Source organism: Pseudopodoces humilis, chromosome 29, assembly GCF_049639895.1.
Source record: "Pseudopodoces humilis isolate 2021_Gansu_Grassland_sample_001 chromosome 29, ASM4963989v1, whole genome shotgun sequence".
Lineage (NCBI taxonomy): Eukaryota > Metazoa > Chordata > Aves > Passeriformes > Paridae > Pseudopodoces > Pseudopodoces humilis.
This window is the reverse complement of record NC_142228.1, coordinates 3,672,115-3,697,644: the sequence shown is the minus strand read 5'-3', so window position 1 is coordinate 3,697,644 and position 25,530 is coordinate 3,672,115. Positions and strand designations below refer to the sequence as shown.

Genomic DNA, 25,530 nt, shown 5'->3' with positions numbered 1-25,530 from the left:
ATTTATTACATTTAAAATTCAACAGGAAAACATTTTGGCTTCAATAAAGGGCATATGCAACTTTGAAAAAATCTCAAAATAAGATATTATGCTGTAAGATTTGAAAATAAATTCTCAAAAAAATACAACAGCCTAAAGTCCTTAGTAGATCTACATCATGTCTCTGCCAAGTTGAACAGATGGAGCTAGTTACGGTCATTTCCATAATGTTATTATCTGGAGATCTGAACCGTGGTATATTGCATTCTCCCTGGGACTCTTTGAACCCACAGGGCACTTTACCAAAGGATTCTTCCTGGCAGATCCCTAAGGCAACAAAAGTCTGCATTTATGGAGTTCAGGGTCGCAATTTTGCCCTCTGTTCTGCACATCCACTGTACACCACAGACAGGAAACCTACCCCAGCTTTCTCCAAAATCCCAGTTAAGTCCCAGATCTGAAAACATGCAAAAACTTTATGATGTACTGTTCATGTTCTGCCTTGAGCTTCTGTCTTACATGTGTTTGGAGTCAAGTTGGAAAGACAAGTCAGTGAGTCAAGGTCAGGATGAGGCCTCATGACAGTATTCAAGATTCAACAATATCCAGCAATCACCAGGAGTGCTTGTAGAGGTAAGGAAAGCCCCGAGTCAAGCTGTGAAGTCACACATATGTCAGAGTCCAAATTGAACTTGGTGAGGTCCATGGCCAGATACAGGCACAGATGTGTCACAGCTGGAGCTGTGACTCTGTTCAGGGCCAAGTAATGGAATTTCAGCCTGAAACTTCCTCCTGTGGCAACAGAAGTTGGACCTGGCTGAAGCCTCCTGGAAGCAAAGTTCCAAGCAAGGCCACCATCTTGGTTTGAAAGACAAGTGTCTTCTAAGGGAGGCAGGACACTCCCTTGGAATGGAAAATGCAAATCCTTTCCCTCCGAATTATTATAATTTTGAAATTAAGGGGCTTTCAGGCACATATATGAGAATAGGAATAACAGTTCTTTTCTAGTCTGTGTAACAACTCAAACAAGCAACACCCCAGCAGCAGCACCAAACAGAACGAGACACCAGGGCCAGGCTTGTCTCAGCAGCAGGCGCTTTCCCCTTGGCTGCAGTTCCGGGCATGTCCGGCAGGGGCGCTGGTGGCTCCCGGCCGGGCAGGGCGGGTGCGGTGATTCCCCCGCGCCTGCAGGGGGCGCTGTGGCGCGGGCTCAGGGAACAAGCGGTGATGGCGGCCGAGACAGGAAGAGATGGAAGAGAGGCTTTGCCTCAAAAATCTCCTGGGGCAGCCGATCCCAGTGCCACAGCTGGACTCTTGGGAGCAACAAGCTGGAACGGCAGGAATGAGCAAAACTCCTGGGGTGGTAGACGAGATGTGTCAGAAGCTCTGCAGCTGGAACCACGGGATGTCTCTGCAGGCAGGGGGTGTGGGGATACAGTTCAGCAAAACCCAGAGCAGTGCAAAAGAAGTGGCGGGAGCCCAACAGTGGCAGCCCATCTCTGAGCAGGACAGGGTAGGCGAGCTCAGGATTCTGGACAACTGAGCCTATGGTGAAAAGTCCCTCTTTTAGTGAGGTACGGTGTTAATAAGGTCTCAGTGCAATGGCTGTTCTTATGAGCAGAGCTCCACTCACCATAGAAAAAAGGCAGCAGAGACAAAACCCTGCAGTGGTGATAAATTCTCCCCATAGCACCACAGCCTGTCTCCCCTCCAAATGCCAAGAGTGAAAGAGACTAGAGCTAACTCCATTTTCCCAGTCCAAACCTCTCAGCATTTCTGCCAGAAACCCTCAGATAAGAGAAGTGCAGCCAAATGCCCTCCTCCCCTGATCTTGGCCATTTCTTTTGTCTTTCTTAAGTACTCAGTCATTATTGTTTCCAAGCAAATTATGGGACAAAATTCCTTGAGGAAAAAGAATCAAAAGGAAAGATTCAAACCCTCAACAGCCACTAAAGGGAAGGGAGCAGCACACAGCTATGCTATGTGGGTTGAGCCAACTGTCCTACATATCACAGCAGAGCAACACCTGAATATGGATTCCTTTGATCCATATGACCCATTTGCTGGGAGGTCTCAGCCCTGCTCAGTCAGCACCAGGCTGCTGAGCTGTAGAAGCACATCTGGCATTGGCCCAGACAGGAGGAGCCTGTGTCCCACCCTGGTCACCAGCAACATTACACCAGAACGGAATCCACTGCACGATAACAACCTGCAGAAGTGTGCAGGCTTCCTTGGCTTTTCCCCCTTTTCTTAAAGCAAGAAATGGAGAGTGCAGGAGGCAGAAGCTGACTTCAGTGCCAGTTGTCTGCCAGCTTGAACCCGTGATTCCATATGAAGTGCCATTCCTGATGTCACAGGGGAGATGTTTCTCTCTGAGATCATGAACAATCCAGGGAAGAGTCCTGCTGCTCTGACCTGCACATGTCCTCAGAAAGGTCACCCAAGCACAGAACGATGCACGTGTGCTCAAACACACCTGCATGGAATAATGCAAAGATCTATATGCTCACACAGAGTCAGCAAAGAGTCAAGAACGCACAGAAATATGTTCTGGGAACTCTGCTTGGGACAAGTGGGGCAGAAAATTACTCAGGTATCTTGGAGAAGGATCAGGCCCCAGACAATTCCTGGTATTCCCAGAGGACACACAGAGATTGCACAGAAAGAGAATGAGCCAAATGAGGCCAACATAATTTTGCTCTGTGCACTGTCACAGGAGCAACAGGATCCAGCCTTCCCTGCAGATGTAGACCTGTGTGGCAACAGTGAGTGACCATCATGGAGAGATGGGAAAAGCAAGAGAAAATGATGTGTCATATCCTCCCACATAGCAGTCCTTGGGCATGTGGGAAAGAAGCACAAGACTGATGCCTATTTCCTGAAAACTTGGACAAAAAAACCCCACAGGAATGGAAGAGCTGAACACATTTGTCCACAGAAGATGCTGCAAGCCGATGTTCTGAGCATTCTAAATGCACTCAGCGTCATTTTTGCCCAGGAAATCCTTGAATCTCTCATCGTAGCACTTAAAGAAATGACCCTTCTTATAGGAAAGCATGCAAAATTAGGCAGGAAATGAAAAGGCAGCAATGCAGGAAACCAAGACACAGACCTACCAATTAGATGGGATGGTGCACATTTGACATGAGCTGGTCAGAAAATTATGCCTTCCACAAAGGTGCCTCTGGGCCTGAGGCAGGGCAGGACTGCTATAAAAGGCAGCCCCAGTCTCTGCTCTCTCATCCACTTCTCTCACCTCCTTCTCCTCAGGAATCAGGTGAGTAGGAAGCCTCCTGCTGCTTCAAGAGCAGCTCTTTCCTGGCTGTAGGTCTCAGCTGAGACAGGATTTGGGAGCACAGGGCTGGGAGTTGCTTCTGCTGGGAGAGGACAGGGGGGAGAAGGTCTTGTGCAGAGTGAGAGAGGCTGGCACGTGGCTGAGGTGGCTCCTGGGCTTTGAGCTAGGCAGTGCAATGTGAGCCAAGAGCTGCCTTGGCTGCAGGGTGTTTGGGTGCAGTGCTGCTTCTCACGTGTCCCCACTTTCTGCTTCTGCCTGTCCTCTGTGCCAGGTGCACCTGTGACCCCGAGCCATGTCCTGCTGCAAGCCCTGCGACCCTTGCTGCCAGCCCTGCGGCCCCTGCCCGCTGGGCAGCAGCTGCAATGAGTGCTGTGTCAGGCAGTGCCAGAGCTCCCATGTCGTCATTGAGCCGCCTGCTGTGCTGGTGACCCTGCCCGGCCCCATCCTCAGCTCCTTCCCACAGAACACTGCCGTGGGATCCTCCACCTCCGCTGCCGTTGGCAGCATCCTCAGCTCTCAGGGAGTGCCCATCAGCTCCGGGGGCTTTGACATCTCCTGCATCACCAACTGCTATGGTGGCAGCAGATGTCGTCCCTGCTAAATCTGCTGGCAACTTTGGGAAAGTTGAGAATCTCCAAGAACTCAGGACCTGGCTCTGGCCAGGAGATAGAGCTTTGGGATATTTCCTTTAGAGCTTCATGGCATTGTTCCCTTCTTTTATTTTTCTTTCTTTCCTTTGCTCCCCAGGCCATCCTAGTGGAGATGTGTTGTCCTCCCTCCCTCTTTAGCACAGGCAGATGGACAATTTGCAGAAGCTCCACTGCATTTTAGTGGCTGCTGCTGGTGCTCTCTGTGAGCTACCTCCTTTTCTTCTTTAGACTCAATAAAGTTGTTTTGCATCCAAGCCTTGTCCTCCAAGTTCTCTTTCTTTCCACAGAAAGTCTTCCTGTCTGCTCAGGATAAGAGATAGAGTCCCAACACTTAATTTTACTTAGTGCCCTTTCCCCTTGTAGCTAAGGAAAATGCACCAGGATACTGCGCAGTCAATGCAGGAACAGCGAGGCTCCAAAGGCTCACAGGAGTGGGTTGATGTGAATTGATACGTCCAAGTCACCAAACCACAGCTGAAATGCAAAGAGTAGATTTATTTCATTACCTCATTAATGGAAAGGTCCCAAGGCACTGCCAGGCTGCAGAAACACATAAAATGAGAACAGTGGCACCATTAGGGTCAGTCCAATCCTGGCGGGTCACTGACTGTCCCGGTATCTCAAGGGGTCTCATGTATGTGCAGTTTATCACAATGCTGTGCTTTTATGACCTTTGAGTTTTTTGATCTCTCACTCTCCCAGCAGGAGGCTCAAGACTGTCTGTGAGAAATGCCTCTTAAGGTTCTGATAGCTTTTATATTAGCTCTCAAAAGAGGCAGAGGATAATCAGCAGTAAATATGTGACGTTTCCCACATGGTTATTCTCAGCCTTCCCACCTAAAAGGTCACTTTGTGCAAATCCATCATTCTCCTCTCCAAGTCTTTCAGTTTTAACCTTTTTCTCCCAACAGCCGGGAAACAGCAATGTCTGGAAACAGCCACAACCTCATCTCTATCTTCTCCTCCCCTCCATTACCCAGTCTAGGGTCCACAGCCTGCACACAGAAGCACAGGCAGAGGAGGTGCACATCTCACAGGGGCCCTCAGCTCATGCAGTGCCCAGCTCTGTCCAAAGATGCAGTGCTGAGCTATTTCAGAAGTTAGGATTGGTATCAGCCATATTCAGGATACGCAGTGGTAAATGACTTTTGGTTGAGTTTGTACAAATGACTTTGGGCTTCACTGTTAATTCACATTTCTCCCATGTATGGATAGATGTAATCTGTCCATCAATGCCTTCTTGACTGAAGCCTTTGACCAAACCTGTGCCCAAGGGGGACTGCAAGGCAGACAAAGGAAGATGGACCCTGGTGAAGACAAGGTCTGCCATGGACAGCCCACAGATCGAGAGCCATCAAATGGTTTAGGTTAGACAATCTTGTCCCACCACCCTGCCACGGGCAAGGACCAGGCTGCTCAAAGCCTTGCTGTCACTGAAAACTGGGAAATAAACTCTCCAACCAATTTCCTGTGTCAGAAAGGTGACGTTACTTTATTAGCAGAGCTGAATGCGTGAGGATGTCTCCTCTAAACATGGCCAGTAACCTAACAGACCAGGTTGTACTCTGAAAACGAACACATATTCATCACTTTATTGAATACATGCATGTATGTTAATTATGTCCATCGACTTGTTTGGATATGGTTCCAGATCTTCTGATGAATCTTTTCTCTGTGAGAGTATCCCAAATATGTTGTCAAGTCATAAAGTACTACTCCATTATTCTTCACTCTGACACACAAAACTAAAATATTGACTAATGCATATTAATCACTGATATAAGTAAATGAGGAAGCATTAGGCTGCATTAATCTCTGGTATTTATAATAAGCACTGTCTGCTACAATAGTAAGCATTAACCATGAATATAGGAATCATACACTATGTGCTAAAGTCAAAAGAATTTTCTAATATCTGCCCCCACTGCTGCAAAGACTCCTTGAAGAAATAGAACTGGTTTGTTAGCAAATCCCCACTTTGAGACTTTAATATCGTTTCTTTAAAGTGTCATAGCCAGTTGTTATGTTGACCTAGTCTGCACAGCAGTAAGCACTGAATTAAAGAACAAGTGTTTAAGGTCATGAGTACCACATCACATCACAATAAGTACAACAGATTGTTTTAACCATCGTAACCATCTGAAGCTGAGGAATGTTGTTCCACTCATGAAACTAGCCAAGCGAAATCTAGTCCTTCTGTCTCTCTAGCACTTCTGGCTGGATTCTTAAGTTGTTTCTTTCTTTTCTATTAGTCCAGAGTTATTGGAAAGATTGAATCAATACATTCCTTTAAATTCTTCACATCCCTGATTATGTCTCAACACCAAGTAGTCAATTGCTGCTCGATTTTCAAAGACAGCTTCTCTGACTTGTGTTATTTATGTGCTTTGGGCTGTTAATGTTTGTGAAGTGTAATTTATATCTTTAACTAAAGCACACATGGTTCTCTTTATGGTGGGATAGTTCACAGCTACCCCAACTCCAGGTGTTCAAAAGTTCCAGTTCACTCTCACTGTACGGGGTCACTTGGGAATCACAACCCTCTGTCAACTGACAAGCTGAGCAGTTTTCTCTTTTGTGCTTCACATTGGTAAAATAGTTACTTGGTGAAATAGTAGAAGAGTTAATCTACCAGTGGCAATGGGCCCTCAAGAAATATTGGCCAGGACATATGAGTAGGCCTCTCAGCCACACAGCAAAACCCATCCTATAGGCAACTTTGTGTGCTCCCAGGCATAAGAATTTTGTTCTGTGCTATTGCATTTTAAGGGAGGTTGTAGCTGTCTTAGATGTTAACACTCAGAGGAGCAATTGACAAATGGTACACATTGCTTTTCTCTGCACAGCCTGATTGTGGCAGACACTGATCCCAGCTTGTGAATCACCTCAGCCCTGCATGTCTGGACAGCAGCTGGGCCCTGCCAGGTACTGAAGGAGGTACAGATGTCATAAGGGTGTCATGTCTTGACCATGCTCATGGACCAGGTAATGGAGAGGAGAAGAAGGAAGGAATGAAGTCTTGAGCTGTTACCCCCATAGTGAAGATTATTTTCCATGTTTACCGCTGCCACTCTTTGCATCCAGGATCTCTCTGATGGCCACTGGCTGCAGAGTAGCCAGGGATGTCTTCATCAGCTGCAAGGGAAAGGACACAAAGTAAAATCCACTCAGGGACTACCACCCACAGCTTCACTACCTTTTTCACTGAACAGACTGGAAATGTTGGCACAGAACGAAAGACCAGGTAGGGATGCACAGCATTAATGAGTCTACAGAAGAAAAGGAGGTGGCACACGGAGAGAACCAGGGCCAGCCACTAACATGCAATGGAGCTCCTGCAGGGTGCCCATCTGCCTCTCAAGATGAGGGAGAGAGGGCAACACATCCCCTCTAGACTGGCCTGGGGACACATAGAGAACAGAAGGTAAGAACAAGCAGAGTGGAAGGTGGAAAGAAATATCTGTCATGTCCCCTCATGTTGCAGTTCTTAGGCATGTGAAGAAGCACAAGACCAGTGCCCATTTCCTGACAACTTTGCCATAAACAACCCAATCAGAAATGACCAAAGTGACCATGACCTGCCCACAAGGGATGCCATCACCCCTTGATCAGAGCTTCTGTCTGCGCTGACATTTTCTGCCTGAGAAATCACTGACCTTCTCATCACAACAATTACAGAATTAGCCTTTCATATAGTAAGCATATGGCAGAAGTCAGGAAATGAAAAAGCAGTAATGCAGGAAACCAGGGCACAGCTCCATTATTAGCTTGGATGGTTTGCATTTGCCATGAGCTTGTCACAAAATAATCACTTCCACAGAGGTTCTACAAGGCCTGAGGCAGAGCAGGACTGCTATAAAAGGCAGCCCCAGTCTCTGCTCTCTCATCCACTTCTCTCACCTCCTTCTCCTCAGGAATCAGGTGAGTGGGAAGCTTCTTCTCTCCTGCTCCTGCTCCTGCTGTTTCAAGAGTAGCTCTTTCCTGGCTGTAGGTCTCAGCTGAGACAGGATTTGGGAGCACAGGGCTGGGAGTTGCTTCTGCTGGGAGAGGACAGGGGGGAGAAGGTCTTGTGCAGACAGTGAGAGGCTGGCACTTGGCTGAGGTGGCTCCTGGGCTTTGAGCTAGGCAGTGCAATGTGAGCCAAGAGCTGCCTTGGCTGCAGGGTGTTTGGGTGCAGTGCTGCTTCTCATGTGTCCCCACTTTCTGCTTCTGCCTTCCCTCTGTGCCAGGTGCACCTGTGACCCCGAGCCATGTCCTGCTGCAAGCCCTGCGACCCTTGCTGCCAGCCCTGCGGCCCCTGCCCGCTGGGCAGCAGCTGCAATGAGTGCTGTGTCAGGCAGTGCCAGAGCTCCCATGTCGTCATTGAGCCGCCTGCTGTGCTGGTGACCCTGCCCGGCCCCATCCTCAGCTCCTTCCCACAGAACACCGCCGTGGGATCCTCCACCTCCGCTGCCGTTGGCAGCATCCTCAGCTCTCAGGGAGTGCCCATCAGCTCCGGGGGCTTTGACATCTCCTGCATCACCAACTGCTATGGTGGCAGCAGATGTCGTCCCTGCTAAATCTGCTGGCAACTTTGGGAAAGTTGAGAATCTCCAAGAACTCAGGACCTGGCTCTGGCCAGGAGATAGAGCTTTGGGATATTTCCTTTAGAGCTTCATGGCATTGTTCCCTTCTCCTCTCTCCTCTTTATTTTTCTTTCTTTCCTTTGCTCCCCAGGCCATCCTAGTGGAGATGTGTTGTCCTCCCTCCCTCTTTAGCACAGGCAGATGGACAATTTGCAGAAGCTCCACTGCATTTTAGTGGCTGCTGCTGGTGCTCTCTGTGAGCTACCTCCTTTTCTTCTTTAGACTCAATAAAGTTGTTTTGCATCCAAGCCTTGTCCTCCAAGTTCTCTTTCTTTCCACAGAAAGTCTTCCTGTCTGCTCAGGATAAGAGATAGAGTCCCAACACTTAATTTTACTTAGTGCCCTTTCCCCTTGTAGCTAAGGAAAATGCACCAGGATACTGCGCAGTCAATGCAGGAACAGCGAGGCTCCAAAGGCTCACAGGAGTGGGTTGATGTGAATTGATACGTCCAAGTCACCAAACCACAGCTGAAATGCAAAGAGTAGATTTATTTCATTACCTCATTAATGGAAAGGTCCCAAGGCACTGCCAGGCTGCAGAAACACATAAAATGAGAACAGTGGCACCATTAGGGTCAGTCCAATCCTGGCGGGTCACTGACTGTCCCGGTATCTCAAGGGGTCTCATGTATGTGCAGTTTATCACAATGCTGTGCTTTTATGACCTTTGAGTTTTTTGATCTCTCACTCTCCCAGCAGGAGGCTCAAGACTGTCTGTGAGAAATGCCTCTTAAGGTTCTGATAGCTTTTATATTAGCTCTCAAAAGAGGCAGAGGATAATCAGCAGTAAATATGTGACGTTTCCCACATGGTTATTCTCAGCCTTCCCACCTAAAAGGTCACTTTGTGCAAATCCATCATTCTCCTCTCCAAGTCTTTCAGTTTTAACCTTTTTCTCCCAACAGCCGGGAAACAGCAATGTCTGGAAACAGCCACAACCTCATCTCTATCTTCTCCTCCCCTCCATTACCCAGTCTAGGGTCCACAGCCTGCACACAGAAGCACAGGCAGAGGAGGTGCACATCTCACAGGGGCCCTCAGCTCATGCAGTGCCCAGCTCTGTCCAAAGATGCAGTGCTGAGCTATTTCAGAAGTTAGGATTGGTATCAGCCATATTCAGGATACGCAGTGGTAAATGACTTTTGGTTGAGTTTGTACAAATGACTTTGGGCTTCACTGTTAATTCACATTTCTCCCATGTATGGATAGATGTAATCTGTCCATCAATGCCTTCTTGACTGAAGCCTTTGACCAAACCTGTGCCCAAGGGGGACTGCAAGGCAGACAAAGGAAGATGGACCCTGGTGAAGACAAGGTCTGCCATGGACAGCCCACAGATCGAGAGCCATCAAATGGTTTAGGTTAGACAATCTTGTCCCACCACCCTGCCACGGGCAAGGACCAGGCTGCTCAAAGCCTTGCTGTCACTGAAAACTGGGAAATAAACTCTCCAACCAATTTCCTGTGTCAGAAAGGTGACGTTACTTTATTAGCAGAGCTGAATGCGTGAGGATGTCTCCTCTAAACATGGCCAGTAACCTAACAGACCAGGTTGTACTCTGAAAACGAACACATATTCATCACTTTATTGAATACATGCATGTATGTTAATTATGTCCATCGACTTGTTTGGATATGGTTCCAGATCTTCTGATGAATCTTTTCTCTGTGAGAGTATCCCAAATATGTTGTCAAGTCATAAAGTACTACTCCATTATTCTTCACTCTGACACACAAAACTAAAATATTGACTAATGCATATTAATCACTGATATAAGTAAATGAGGAAGCATTAGGCTGCATTAATCTCTGGTATTTATAATAAGCACTGTCTGCTACAATAGTAAGCATTAACCATGAATATAGGAATCATACACTATGTGCTAAAGTCAAAAGAATTTTCTAATATCTGCCCCCACTGCTGCAAAGACTCCTTGAAGAAATAGAACTGGTTTGTTAGCAAATCCCCACTTTGAGACTTTAATATCGTTTCTTTAAAGTGTCATAGCCAGTTGTTATGTTGACCTAGTCTGCACAGCAGTAAGCACTGAATTAAAGAACAAGTGTTTAAGGTCATGAGTACCACATCACATCACAATAAGTACAACAGATTGTTTTAACCATCGTAACCATCTGAAGCTGAGGAATGTTGTTCCACTCATGAAACTAGCCAAGCGAAATCTAGTCCTTCTGTCTCTCTAGCACTTCTGGCTGGATTCTTAAGTTGTTTCTTTCTTTTCTATTAGTCCAGAGTTATTGGAAAGATTGAATCAATACATTCCTTTAAATTCTTCACATCCCTGATTATGTCTCAACACCAAGTAGTCAATTGCTGCTCGATTTTCAAAGACAGCTTCTCTGACTTGTGTTATTTATGTGCTTTGGGCTGTTAATGTTTGTGAAGTGTAATTTATATCTTTAACTAAAGCACACATGGTTCTCTTTATGGTGGGATAGTTCACAGCTACCCCAACTCCAGGTGTTCAAAAGTTCCAGTTCACTCTCACTGTACGGGGTCACTTGGGAATCACAACCCTCTGTCAACTGACAAGCTGAGCAGTTTTCTCTTTTGTGCTTCACATTGGTAAAATAGTTACTTGGTGAAATAGTAGAAGAGTTAATCTACCAGTGGCAATGGGCCCTCAAGAAATATTGGCCAGGACATATGAGTAGGCCTCTCAGCCACACAGCAAAACCCATCCTATAGGCAACTTTGTGTGCTCCCAGGCATAAGAATTTTGTTCTGTGCTATTGCATTTTAAGGGAGGTTGTAGCTGTCTTAGATGTTAACACTCAGAGGAGCAATTGACAAATGGTACACATTGCTTTTCTCTGCACAGCCTGATTGTGGCAGACACTGATCCCAGCTTGTGAATCACCTCAGCCCTGCATGTCTGGACAGCAGCTGGGCCCTGCCAGGTACTGAAGGAGGTACAGATGTCATAAGGGTGTCATGTCTTGACCATGCTCATGGACCAGGTAATGGAGAGGAGAAGAAGGAAGGAATGAAGTCTTGAGCTGTTACCCCCATAGTGAAGATTATTTTCCATGTTTACCGCTGCCACTCTTTGCATCCAGGATCTCTCTGATGGCCACTGGCTGCAGAGTAGCCAGGGATGTCTTCATCAGCTGCAAGGGAAAGGACACAAAGTAAAATCCACTCAGGGACTACCACCCACAGCTTCACTACCTTTTTCACTGAACAGACTGGAAATGTTGGCACAGAACGAAAGACCAGGTAGGGATGCACAGCATTAATGAGTCTACAGAAGAAAAGGAGGTGGCACACGGAGAGAACCAGGGCCAGCCACTAACATGCAATGGAGCTCCTGCAGGGTGCCCATCTGCCTCTCAAGATGAGGGAGAGAGGGCAACACATCCCCTCTAGACTGGCCTGGGGACACATAGAGAACAGAAGGTAAGAACAAGCAGAGTGGAAGGTGGAAAGAAATATCTGTCATGTCCCCTCATGTTGCAGTTCTTAGGCATGTGAAGAAGCACAAGACCAGTGCCCATTTCCTGACAACTTTGCCATAAACAACCCAATCAGAAATGACCAAAGTGACCATGACCTGCCCACAAGGGATGCCATCACCCCTTGATCAGAGCTTCTGTCTGCGCTGACATTTTCTGCCTGAGAAATCACTGACCTTCTCATCACAACAATTACAGAATTAGCCTTTCATATAGTAAGCATATGGCAGAAGTCAGGAAATGAAAAAGCAGTAATGCAGGAAACCAGGGCACAGCTCCATTATTAGCTTGGATGGTTTGCATTTGCCATGAGCTTGTCACAAAATAATCACTTCCACAGAGGTTCTACAAGGCCTGAGGCAGAGCAGGACTGCTATAAAAGGCAGCCCCAGTCTCTGCTCTCTCATCCACTTCTCTCACCTCCTTCTCCTCAGGAATCAGGTGAGTGGGAAGCTTCTTCTCTCCTGCTCCTGCTCCTGCTGTTTCAAGAGTAGCTCTTTCCTGGCTGTAGGTCTCAGCTGAGACAGGATTTGGGAGCACAGGGCTGGGAGTTGCTTCTGCTGGGAGAGGGCAGGGGAGAGAAGGTCTTGTGCAGACAGTGAGAGGCTGGCACTTGGCTGAGGTGGCTCCTGGGCTTTGAGCTAGGCAGTGCAATGTGAGCCAAGAGCTGCCTTGGCTGCAGGGTGTTTGGGTGCAGTGCTGCTTCTCATGTGTCCCCACTTTCTGCTTCTGCCTTCCCTCTGTGCCAGGTGCACCTGTGACCCCGAGCCATGTCCTGCTGCAAGCCCTGCGACCCTTGCTGCCAGCCCTGCGGCCCCTGCCCGCTGGGCAGCAGCTGCAATGAGTGCTGTGTCAGGCAGTGCCAGGATTCCCACGTGGCCATCCAGCCCTCGGCTGTTGTGGTGACCCTGCCTGGCCCCATCCTCAGCTCCTTCCCACAGAACACCGCCGTGGGATCCTCCACCTCTGCTGCCGTTGGCAGCATCCTGAGCTCTCAGGGAGTGCCCATCAGCTCCGGGGGCTTTGACATCTCCAGCATCACCAACTGCTTTGGTGGCAGCAGATGTCGTCCCTGCTAAAGCTGCTGGCAACATCCTTGGGCAAGAACCTCCACGACCTCAGGACCTGGTTCTGGGCAGGAGATAGAGCTTTGGGACATGGCAATTATAGTTTTGAGCCACTGTCCCCTTCTCCTCTCTCCTCTTTATCTCTTTCTTTAGCTATCTGTGTCTCCCCAAACCAACATGAGAGAACCTTTTGCCCTTCCTCTTCCTCCTTAGGGTGGGCAGATGGACACCCTGCAAGAACTCTTCTGCATCTTAGTGGATCTTCTGGGTGCTCTCTGTGAGGCACCTCCTTTTCTTCTTTGCACTTAATAAAGCTGTTTTGCAACCAAGCCCTGGGCTCCAAATCCTCCTTCTTTCCATGGCTACTCTTCCAGTCAAGTCAAGCAAATAGTTGGAGAAAGCAAGTGTTGGGACTTCCTGGAGTGAATTTTACTTCATGCCTTTGGAGGTGTCGAAACCTTCCCTGGCTACCTCACAGAGAGAATGGTCATCAGGGAGACCCTGGCTTTGAAGGGTTCCAGCAATAGAGATGGGAAACAACGTCCTGGGGACAGCCCATAACCTCAATCTCTGCCTTCTCCTCTACCCCATCACCTGGTCTACAGTCTGTGGTTAGCAGAGATGGTCAAAGACAGATGAGATATGTACCCCATACACTCCTTCATTACCTGGTGAGGCCCAGCTGTATTCCAGATATGTGAGGCTGAGGTGACTCACCACCTGGTATCAATATCTACCATATTCAAGCTATGCAGTCACAGTCCCTATTCCTGTGAACCAAACACCCCCATGGGCTACTGCCTGGCTGGGCTGTTGGTCTTGCTTGGGCAGAGTTTTCTTCATTTTGGGGTTCTCTTTTTGTTTTTGTTCCCTTGTCTCAGAGAAACTACAGATAGCAATTCTGAGCTTCCTGGAGGTGGATCCCACAGGTCCTGCCTGTCACCACAGGCAGCCACACTCCAGCAAGCTGGTCAAGATGGATTAGCCCCCACTCCAAGAAAGAAGAATATGGAAACTGAGACTTTCTCTTTCATGGCAGCTTTCTGTGAAGGTGGGATCTTGGCTTTGAAGGTAGTTGCTTTGGATTTTCAACTGTAGTCCCTTGTAAAGACTGCATTTCACAATTAGAAACTGTTTTGAAATGAACTTCAAAATCTTTGCCAGCAGCAAAAAAGCGAGCATATTCCTGGGGTCAGACTGCCCTGTGCTGGTGTGGACAGACTTGTCCTTTCCTCTCCACACTTGCACAGTGCAGAGCACAGCAACAGCAGCAGGGGAGCCCCATGAAGGGCAGGAGGAAGTGGCAGCAGTGCAGACCCCACGTGAGCTGTCAAGTCCATCAGCCATTAAAACTGCTCTAAAGGACCTTGCCTTTCCCGGTAGGGATTACAATTATCTTGTCCCTTTTCTCCTGGGAACACATGGTCACCTGCCATCTTGGAGGGAAAGGGTATGATGCTGTCTTTCCCTTGTCCCTCAAGCCATGCAACCACCTAGGGAAGCATATTTATGGAATTTCATGTCTCCATATTCCCATTGGTTTTGTTAGGTTCAGCAATTTTATATCTAGCAGTAATTACCATCATTTTTTCCCTGTTCCATTTGTTAGTAAACTGTCATTTTTTCACTAAATCTACTTTATTGGTGGAAAAGGATTGGTTAGAATTAAGGGAAGATATTATAAATAACTATGTAGTTATTGGCTTTTGCTATTATGTATCAGCTTTTGCAAATTATTATTAATCACAACAGTTGTGATAGAGTACAGTTTGTTATCACTTTTAACTGCTTTTAATAAAGTATAGTTCGTCTGATTTCTGTGGCCAAATGCCTTGGGCCCTGTGTAGCTTGTATATTTTAGTGTGATAAGCATATATTATAGTTTAGGCTTAAGCAAAATATTAAAACAGAGGCTATGTGTTGTAATGACTTTTGCAAAAGCAGCTAATGATTTTATTTTTGTAACTAACTGACAATAGTGATAATAACTCAGATAAATTCGTGAAATAGCTGATGTTCATTTAAATAGCTAGAACTGTCTTCATGATTTGATAACACTGAAAGAACCATGCAGATAACATCGAAAGAAAGGATGTGAAGAGGACTTCTGCCACTGACCTTTTCAAATATCAATCATTATCGCTTGCTGAGACCACGAACAAGGAGTCATGGTGAGGAGTAACATTCACCTTGTGAAGAAAAGGCATACACAATTCCCAGAAATCACATCTATGCTATTGCACGTACTCAAAGAAGATGGGTCAGGGGTCAAACCAAGCTAAGGAATTCCTGGAACATGTAAAAAAACTCAAAAGAATGTTTAAATATGTATAATATTTGTTAATACATATTTAACCAATGCAATGAAAAAGTATATAAGAAGAGTTGTTATAGTTAACCAGCATGCCTCTAGCAATGGCTATGCACCCAGTGCTGCAAAGGTCCCTTTTATCCCTTATTAAACTTTAAAAATTTCAAAGAATGAGGCTCATTTCTCACAGAAGATTACTCATTTTAGAGTGCCCAGCTCATTAAATTATCTTAAATCAAGACAACCCCAGCCACTGAAATTTTCAAAACCTTCTCTGTTCCATTCTCCTTGGGACAATTGCAAATTTTCCTTTGTAACTTAACCAGTTCTGTTGCAGACTGAAATATTACTGCTTACTCTGCCTCCTGATAAATGAATTTTGTCTTTACAAGCGGGCAGAGTTTGGGGTGAATGGAAGCAAAGGAGGGTTGGCTTTTCTGACTCAGACCCCTTCTCAGGGAAGTGGAATGAACTGGTATCAGGCTCAGGGAGTCCCACCTCCCTCTCTGCCTCCTTAGTTTTTACAGGTGGGTGGAGTTAAGGATGCAGGGAGGTTTTGGTTCTGCTGCATTAAACTCACAGGGGCTGAGGATTGTGACATCATGTTCAAGGAGGTTCACCTTTTCCTCAGGGCTGAAAAACTAATTCATTCTCAACACCTCCCCCAGCAGTGTTAATCTGCAAATTACCGAAGGGCTCCAAAGCTCTTTGGTTTTGGACGAGTTTGTTTAACTGGTTTTTCAGGTTTTGGGCTAACTTCTTCTGGGCATTCCATTCTTGATCTGCCCTGAGGTGGGCTATTGTTTCAGCCCCCAAGGCAACTTGCAACACAATCAGGTCTTTCTGTTGCTGCTCCACAACATATTTCTCTTTGAGTTCAGCCTCCACCAGTATGGATACCAGTGGAGTATCTACAAAACTTGCTGGGGTTTGTCCCCCATCTTTTGCCAAAGTACAAGTTTTCTCTTAAACTAACTGCAGATTTTTCCAGTTTTCCTTACCCCACATCCTTCTTTATGAGGCTGGACAAGGTTTATAAACTTTTAGCAATTCTATCAGTAGAGAACAGGTCAGATCAGTATTTTCCCAGGATTCTATGACCTTTTTGCTGGAGAATTGGTTTCAACCAAAAATTATTTTCTCCTTTATTCTGCAAGGAGTATTTCTCTCTGTATAAAACACCTCTTCATCACCTCAAGAGTATCCTACTCGTTCTGCCAATTGAAATGTAAGGCCCCCAAAATCTCATTCAGTGTGACACTTACACGGGCCTTGGTTTATCATGTACTCTGAGTTAGACACGCAAGAGAAAAACCAAGAAGATACTCTCAAGAGGTCACAGAAATCAAAAACCTTTTACTGACAACCTTAGAAAATCAAGGAACTTTGACAAAATCTTTCAAGCAGCATCCAGTCAACACAGAACACTTCTCAAAGCATTAATTTAATCTGTTCAATTTAATAGACTCAAAGCCCATCTGATTTTAAATTACTCAAAATTCTGAGGAAGGAATTAGAAGAAGAGGAAAGAGAGAAAGACAAAAAAGCAATAGAAAAGAACAATCACAGTACCATTTCTGGTTCCAATGGTGCTCAGCCTATGGAAATTCCAAGAACAGGGAGGGTCAAAATATGTTCTTGCCTTGTGTCTCACGTTAAATACCCTCTGACTTCTCTGGGTTGCGGTGGGACTTCCAGACATCTGGCCAGGGGTTGCGGGGAGGGGGGAGCATTGCCTCTGTTGGAAAATATACGAAGTATAAAATTTTTGTTTAATAACTTTAGTCAGTTTTCACAGGATCACAGAATCTAGATTGGAAAAGACCTTTGATATCATCACGTCCAACCTATGTTTGCCTGTTGGAGTCAGAGGCACAGAAAATATTCCCTTATCTGTGCTGACAGACTGACATCCAAGAGAACACTGAGCTTAGCCTAAAGCCATAGAGAAAGCTTCTAGAACTAAGTAGAGAAACTGAGAATGTGAGTGTGTGAATTAGATAGAGTTGTATTAAATCACTGGGTGAAAAGTTTGGAGTTTGGAATTTTAGTTATATTAGTATGTGAAATACAAGATGGAGGATTTGGGGCATTGTCTCTTTCTCCTTGTTCTTCTTCTTTCTTCATCTTCTTCCTCTAAGTGTTTTTGGGTAATAATGAGTGATTGGATGAAAGAGTACGCAGTGCAGCACACAGGTGTCGGGTCATTGGGTCACTAAAGAAAATAAGTTACTTGGCATTTGATTATTGGGTGAATGGACACATAAAAGGCCTTGGAGAGATTCTTCACCCCTCCATTTTGCACCTTGCTACCCTAGTGTATATAGCTCCTTGTACTCAGTATATATGTAATATAGATAAGAAAGGAAGACTAAACAAATAAACAACTGAGCCCAAACACAAGAAAACAAGTCTTTCTCCCTCTTCTCCCCCCACCCCACACCCCCCCCCCCCACCCGAGGAAAAGAAGCAAAAGAACCAAACCACCAGTGTCCCACTCTGACATTTATGACATTTTCAGGGGAAGACAACTGAAGATTCTTTCAAGGGTATTGTTCCACTAAGTGAGGCCTGATGAGCTGAACATCCCAACAGACTAGGAACTGCACAGAAGATACACAAAAGATAATGACTATCAATGGCCATTAATGGACCATCAACTCCAAATAACACTCCTGGCATGCTCTGAGACATCTGGTCTCAGAAAGGAGAGACAAGAATGAGGATCTAATTAGCACCAGAGGCGAAGGCAAAGAGATCGGTAACCAATAGGAAACCAAATACTAAGAACTGCATAACTTGAGACTGATCAACACTGAACCAATGAATCTCTATGGGTCCCAGGAATTGTTTTTCCCTTCTCCATTCCTGACACCCTTTGGAGCCAGTCTCCCTAATGGCCTTGGCTGCTGAGAAGCTATGGATGACTTTGTCATCTCCAAGGGAAAAGGCACAAAGGAAAGTCCCATCATTTGCTTTCTCCGGCTATTTTCCCTGAGCAGACTGGAAGAGTTGTTACAGAATGAAGGAGGACTCAGACGACCATACATGGATGCAAAACAGCTTTATTGAGTGTAGAGGAAAAAAATACTCAGAGTGGCTCAGAGAGGGCACCAGGAGGAGCCACTGAGATGCAGTGGGGCTGTCCCTCTGCTTGGCCTGCAGAGGGAAGGGAGAGAAACAGGGGTCCACTGAACTGGCTTCAGAAGACATGGACAGCAAAAGAAGGAGCAAAAGGAGAGAAGGAGAGAACAATGGCTGGAAACTCTAATTACAATGTCCCAAAGCTCTATGTCCTGTTCAGAACCAAGTCCTAAGGTTGTGAAAGTTCTTGCCCAAGGGTGTTGCCAGCAGAATTAGCAGGGACGACATCTGCTGCCACCATAGCAGTTGGTGATGCAGGAGATGTCAAAGCCCCCAGAGTTGATGGGCACGCCACCACAGCTGAGGATGCTGCCAACGGCAGCGGAGGTGGAGGATCCCACGGCGGTGTTCTGTGGGAAGGAGCTGAGGATGGGGCCGGGCAGGGTCACCAGCACAGCAGGCGGCTCAATGACGACATGGGAGCTCTGGCACTGCCTGACACAGCACTCATTGCAGCTGCTGCCCAGCGGGCAGGGGCCGCAGGGCTGGCAGCAAGGGTCGCAGGGCTTGCAGCAGGACATGGCTCGGGGTCACAGGTGCACCTGGCACAGAGGACAGGCAGAAGCAGAAAGTGGGGACACGTGAGAAGCAGCACTGCACCCAAACACCCTGCAGCCAAGGCATCTCCTGGCCCACATTGCAGTGCCCAGCTCAAAGCCCAGGAGCCACCTCAGCCAAGTGCCAGCCTCTCTCACTCTGCACAAGACCTTCTCTCCCCTGCCCTCTCCCAGCAGAAGCAGCTCCCAGCCCTGTGCTATGAGAGCCCCTCTTAGTTGAGACCTACAGCCAGGAAAGAGCTGCTCTTGAAGCAGGAGGAGGAGCAGGAGCAGGAGAGAAGAAGCTTCCCACTCACCTGATTCCTGAGGAGAAGGAGGTGAGAGAAGTGGATGAGAGAGCAGAGACTGGGGCTGCCTTTTATAGCAGTCCTGCCCTGCCTCAGGCCCAGAGGCACCTTTGTGGAAGGCATAATTTTCTGACCAGCTCATGTCAAATGTGCACCATCCCAGCTAATGGTAGGGGCTGTGTCCTGTTTTCCTGCATTGCTGCTTTTCATTTCCTAGTGCATTCCATGTGTTTTCTTTTATGCAAACTTATGTAAGTGTCAAGATGAGAGGTTCAAGAACTTGAGGGCAGAAAGACATCAGCACAGGCCGAATGCTGAGATCAAGGGCTAGCAGCATCCCCTGTGGGCAGGTGTTGTGAACCTGTTTCATGCCTATAGATTTTTTTTTGTTCAAGTTGTCAGCAAAGGGGCACCACTTCTGTGCTTCTCACCTGCATGCCCAAGGTCTCCAATGTTTGGGCACATGACAGAGCTTCAGGTTCCTATTTCCTTTTTCCACTTTTCTCTTACTTTTGTTGTTATTATCTCCCCAGGTCAGTCTAGTGGGGACATATTGAACTCCCTCCTTTCACAGGAGAGGCTGATGGACAACCTGCAGGATCTCCACTGAATCTTAGTGGTTGCCCCTGATACTCCCTGTAGGAACTATTCCAGTCTGCTCAAGGAAAAAGATGGCGGAAGAAGAGTGTAGGAGTACCTGCAGTGGATTTTACTTCGTGCCCTTTTCCTTGGAGCTGATGAAGATGTTCACTGCTACCCTACAGCCAATGGCAATTAGACTAACAATCCAAAATACACTGGCAGTGGAGATAGAAAACAACAGTGCCTGGGAACAGCCCACGATTTCATCTCTTTTCCTTGTTCCGTTGCCTGGTGTGCATGGCCAGCAAACAGGAACAGATATGTCCCTCATACCTCCTTTAGCAAATGGCTGAAGGGCCCAGCAGCTGTTTTTATATTCAGTTCTCAGACATTTCACAAGTTGGAATTGGTATCTAGCATGCTCAAGCTATGCAAGTGTCATGGTTTGGCACTGGCCCAGCACCAGGTGCCCACAAGAGTGGCTTGCTCACCCTCCCCTGCTACAGCTTGGCAGCGGAGAGGGAAAAAAATGAGTGACATAAGAATCAGGAGAAAACACTTCAAGGGAAAAACAGGCTCAACTTAGAGTTGCAAAGTGACTTTACTACTATCAGAATCAGAGGAGGATAATGAGAAGTAAAATAAGTCCTTAAAACACCTTTCCCCCTGCCCCCCCTACCCCCTCCCCCCCCCCCCCTTCCAACCCCAGCCTCTCCCTCCTTCCTACCAACAGTGCACAGAGACAGGGCATGGGGGTCTTTGGGTCAGTTCATCACTGAGATTTTTTTTTCACGGCTCCTGGAGAGGAGTCCTGCCCCTGTGAGGCCATGGGGTCTCTCTCATGGGAGACTGTTCTCCATGAACTTCTCCAGCGTGGGTCCACTCTCACAAGCAGCAGTCCTGCCACACCTGCTGCAATGTGAGTCTCTCCCACAGGCACACAGTCCTCCCAAAACTGCTACAAAATGGGTCTCTCTTCCTACGGGGTGCAGTCCTCCAAAGATAGGTTTCTCCAGCCTGGAAGCAGGGGCTTCCTCTCTCCACCAGGTCTTCCACTGGATCACAGCCTCCTCCAGGCATCCACCCACTCCAGCATGGGCACCTCCCCCATGGGCTGTGGGTGGATCTCTGCATCCCCCGTGGATCCCCATGGGATGCAGGGGCTCAGCTGCCTCACCAAGGCCTTCACCATGTTCTGCAGAGGAATCTCAGCTACAGCACCTGGAGCACCTCCTCTCCCTCCTTCTCCCTGACCTTGGTGTCTGCATGTTGTTTTCCCTCACATGTTCTCACATCCTCCTCCTCCCTACAAGGAGAAAAACTGTGTGACTTTATTTTTATTTTCTTTAATACGTCATCACAAAGGCATTACCGACTGTCACACTGTATTATGTGAATGGTGAAGTGACAACATAGACTCTCTAGCTTTGGTTGCAAAAAAGAGCAAATTTTATTCTTCCAGATTGTATTTTATAGACAGTTCTGAGAAGGTCCAAGAAGGTCCGAGAAGGTAAAACTCTCATTGGTCATGAAATTAACACATCACCATCACTGGAGAGCTAGGAACACCACCCCTTGACCGTTTCTTACAAGTAAACAACAAGGCAACAAGCAACACCTGAAAAGGTTGTTTTTCCTTCTCTAAGGGTTGTTTGGATTCCTCCTTATGATTTCTCAGGCCAGAGTGAAGTGAGAAATTTGTGGGACTTAGTTTCACACAGGCTCAAGCTAATGCCTGAATCCTAAAAATCTCTCATTTGACCATTGTCAGTTCCCACCGACCTCTCTTATTGGCCCAGTCTTTACCAGCAGCATGTCCATCTTCAGAGTCATTAGGAATTGGCTCTTCCTATGTCCAGAAACCAAGGCTTCACCTGCTCCTAGTGAGACCCAAGCACTGGTCTCGGTTGCCACCACTCAAATCATCTCCAGTTCCTCTTCACTCAGTGTGTGACCCCCACGGACAGCCCCTCCATGTGGGTCCTTGTGATGAAAAACTCTCAGTGCTCTCGGTAGGTCTCATTTAGTTACTAAAATATTGTGATGAAGTCCAAGCTCTCACATCCCTGCTCTGCAGACATCAGAGCCTCTGGACAATTCTGGAGTGTCGCCCTGAAAATTCAGACTTTTGATCTTGTTCACATAATTTCTAAGAGCTTTCCCAAGACAGTGACTGCAAACATAGATATGTATACATTCTTTCTGATACAGTTCTTTTGATGGACGTCTCGCACAACCAGTGTGATTGGAAAGGTGGTAACCTAACTATCCAATCCCTGGTCATTGCTGAGAATCTATAAATATTGAAGTTGTAAAAATAAAACCATTTTTTTCCTTGTCATATGGGAGCTGTGTCTGTGTGAATCATTGTGTGTCCTACAGTGACACTGGAGTGCTTGGACCAGGACACTTCCAATGTGATGAAGGACCTGGGCAGTTGCTGCAAAGTTGCATTCTACATCTTCTGTCACCTCCAGGAGCTTCTCGCTTCCTGAGTAAATACAAATCAAGACTGGAAGAGAGGGGTAAAAGGAAGCTGTGAAGTGTTGGCATGCATGTTGCATTGCATATGCCAGGCAGCAAATAGCCTTGAACCCCATCTGGAGTGCTGTCTCTAGGTCTGGGACCCCTAACACAGCATATCCCCAACAGAGGGAGGACGTGAAACTGCTGGAAGGAGTCCAGAAGAGGCCCATGAAGAGGATGAGAGGGCTGGAGCACCTCTGTTATGAAGACAGGTTTAGAGGGTAGGGGTTGTTCAACCTGAAGAAGAAAGCTCTGGAAAGATCCTTTTGCACCTTCCAGTACCTAAACAGCTTCTAAAATAAAGCTGGAGAGGGACCCTTTTCAAGGTCATGTAGTCATAGGATAAAGGGAAATTGCTTTAGACTGAAGGAAGGTAATTTTAAAAGAAATATTAAGAAGAAATTCTTTACTGTGAGGTTGGTGAGGCACTGGAACAGCACCTTTTCCCTTAGGCAGTAAGCCCAGACCTTTATGCAAAATGGATTTTTGTCTGCTGATCTCTGGGTGCATGGGGAAAATTGGGATGTCAGGGGAGAACTGAGGCCCTTTTCCCTTGCTCAGCCTCACGCAGAAGGGCCTCCTGCTTGCGTGTCAAGACAGGAGAACTGTACCATGCCCTCCTAGCTTCCACCTGACATGAAGCGCATGGGGAATCTCAGAAATTTGGGATTATAAAGATAGCTGAGATATTCTGGACTGTCCTGTCTGGGAAACATGAAGAGTGGATGGCCAAAAGACAAAGACAGTGAGGGATGGATGATTAGGAAAAGTTGTAAACCTGCCACTGGTGCCCAGGTAGGCAAGTACAAGAGCGAATTAACTTCATTGCCAGGAATATCATCAAATGGGAGGAAAGAAATTTATCCATCACCAATTTGATGCAAATAGGCAGACACTTTGTTGGGGGTGCCTGGAACACAGGGGCTAGCTCCTCCATAAACATGTTCCACTTAAAAAACAAAACCCATCCATTTTATAAACTTTTTTTCTGCTGAATCATCATTACATATATTCTTTTACTTATGTAGATTATGCATATTATGCCCACTCTTAAATTTAATCTTTACATTGATCAGTTCCAATAGTCAATAACTTTATCAATATTCTTATCCTAAAACAGTCATTGCTATCTACTAAAGTCTACTGATTGGAATCATTGATATTAGAATCAAGATGGGGAGGGTAGTGGGTTTCCAAGCAGCACAGCTAGTGAGCATAATGGTCTCCACAGTTTCTTGACAAAACCTAAGGGTCCACTAATTTCTTGCTGAGGTTTCTATGGTTGCACATTTTAAACACAGCACTCCTAGTATCTCGATACCTTATTCTTCACTATTTTCTACTTATAATCATAGCTAACCCTTTTTATATCATAAAATTGATTATTTGATCAAAACATTCATAACAAGGGGAAAAGCAGTAGAAGACTGTTCTGGCTGGGACAAACAGGAAGCAGAAAACATAGAAGGTAAAGGAAAAATACTCAATGCACTTCTAATTCCCATAGTGAATGTAAAACCAGAAAGACTGGCTGGCTTCCAGATGGTTGCCCCCTTCCTTTCCTTCCTCTATGGGACAGAAGCAAAAGTAAGGTGGAAATGGTTGCAGCTCAAGATGAAGACAGAAGGGTTGAATATCAATAACCGCCATGGGCAGTGCAGACTTGACTTGGGGAATATTCATTTAACTTATTGCCAATTAAAAATAGAGCAGGATGATGAGAAGCAACCAAAAAAATAAAACCACCTTCACTCCATCCTCATCCCTATTTCACAGCATCAACTTCCCTCTTCTATTCATGATTCTTCTGTTTCTTCCACCCCGAAGCAGTGCAGTGAGACACAGAATGTGGGGTTGTGGTCTGTACACAACTGTTCCTTCCTGTCACTGTTTCCACCCCTCATTTTTAATGTGCTCAAGCATGAGCCCTTCCCATAGGCTGCAAACTATCAAGATTGGCTCCCATGTGCATCCTGTCCATGGGCTTCAGTTGTACCAGCTTGGGTCGTCCAAGGGCCACCATTTTGCCAGGATCCTGCTTTAGCATGATCTCTGCACAGACCACAGTTCCTACAGGATCCATCTACCTGTTCTGGCATGGCATTATCCATGGGCTCTTCTGTGGATATCTGCTGCACCATGGTCTCTTCCATGGGCTACTTGGGACCTTCTGCACCATTGCCTGTGGCAACTTCTCCTCCTCCCCTTTTGCTGATCTTGGTGTCTCACATTTTTTGGGTCATCCCTCACTTCTAGTGGAGTGTGCTGCCCTTTCCTGAATGTGTTTTCATGGAGACACCACCAGCATTGCTAATTTCTTCATGTGGGGCAACAGTGCATCCATTTAGGAGGTAACTGAAACAGGCTGTTATGTGTGGCTGTCCCTGGATTCTTCTTACAATGACCACCCCTTCAATCTTCCTTCCCCACTACCAAACCTTCTCAAGAAAAATTGTATTATTAGTCACACTTAAAGATTTGGAAGAAATGCTCCAAAAAACCCAGCCATCTACTGTCCTTTCTAAATCCTACAGGAAATGGAACAGGTGCAGCCTTATTAGGACCATTTCCTTAATATTATTATTGTCAGATATTTACTCATAGATTTATAGAATCACAGAATATCCTAAGTTGGAAGGGACCCATCAAGATCATCAAATCCAACACCTGGCCCTGCACAGATACCCCAACAATGCCACGCTGTGCCTGAGAACATTGTCCAAACGCTCTTTGAGCTCTGGCAGCCTTAGGGGTTGTGACCATTCCCTGGGGAGCCCATTCAGTGCCTGACCACTGTCTAGGGGAAGAACCTTTTCCTAACAGCCAACCTAAACTTCCCCTGACACAACTTCACACTTTTCCCTTGAGTCCTGTCCCTGGTCACCAGACAGAAGAGATCAGTATTTGCCCCTCCACAAGTCATAGATTGCACTGAGGTCTCCCCTCAGCTTCCCCTTATCCAGACTGAATGAACCAAGTGACCTCAGTGACTCCTCATACAGCTTCCTCTCCAGACCCTTCCCCACCTTTGTG

The 25,530-nt window shown here is 46.5% G+C and overlaps 4 pseudogenes across 4 annotated transcripts; 3 read left to right on the top strand and 1 right to left on the bottom strand.

Moving 5' to 3' along the window:
• Window positions 1-3,228: 3,228 nt before the first annotated feature.
• On the top strand, window positions 3,229-4,178 carry LOC102112973 (feather keratin Cos2-2 pseudogene; annotated as a pseudogene). The gene is made up of 2 exons (XR_015774677.1): window positions 3,229-3,256; window positions 3,546-4,178. The product of XR_015774677.1 is annotated as a feather keratin Cos2-2 pseudogene (transcript).
• A 3,639-nt stretch (window positions 4,179-7,817) lies between these two features.
• On the top strand, window positions 7,818-8,579 carry LOC148182474 (feather keratin Cos2-2 pseudogene; annotated as a pseudogene). Its single transcript, XR_015774678.1, has 2 exons — window positions 7,818-7,845; window positions 8,154-8,579. The product of XR_015774678.1 is annotated as a feather keratin Cos2-2 pseudogene (transcript).
• Window positions 8,580-12,436: 3,857 nt separating this feature from the next.
• Window positions 12,437-13,406, top strand: LOC102112786 (feather keratin Cos1-2 pseudogene; annotated as a pseudogene). The gene is made up of 2 exons (XR_015774669.1): window positions 12,437-12,464; window positions 12,773-13,406. The product of XR_015774669.1 is annotated as a feather keratin Cos1-2 pseudogene (transcript).
• A 5,055-nt stretch (window positions 13,407-18,461) lies between these two features.
• Window positions 18,462-19,426, bottom strand: LOC102112596 (feather keratin Cos2-2 pseudogene; annotated as a pseudogene). Its single transcript, XR_015774674.1, has 2 exons — window positions 19,399-19,426; window positions 18,462-19,087 (listed from the first exon to the last, which is right to left on the bottom strand). The product of XR_015774674.1 is annotated as a feather keratin Cos2-2 pseudogene (transcript).
• Window positions 19,427-25,530: the final 6,104 nt, after the last annotated feature.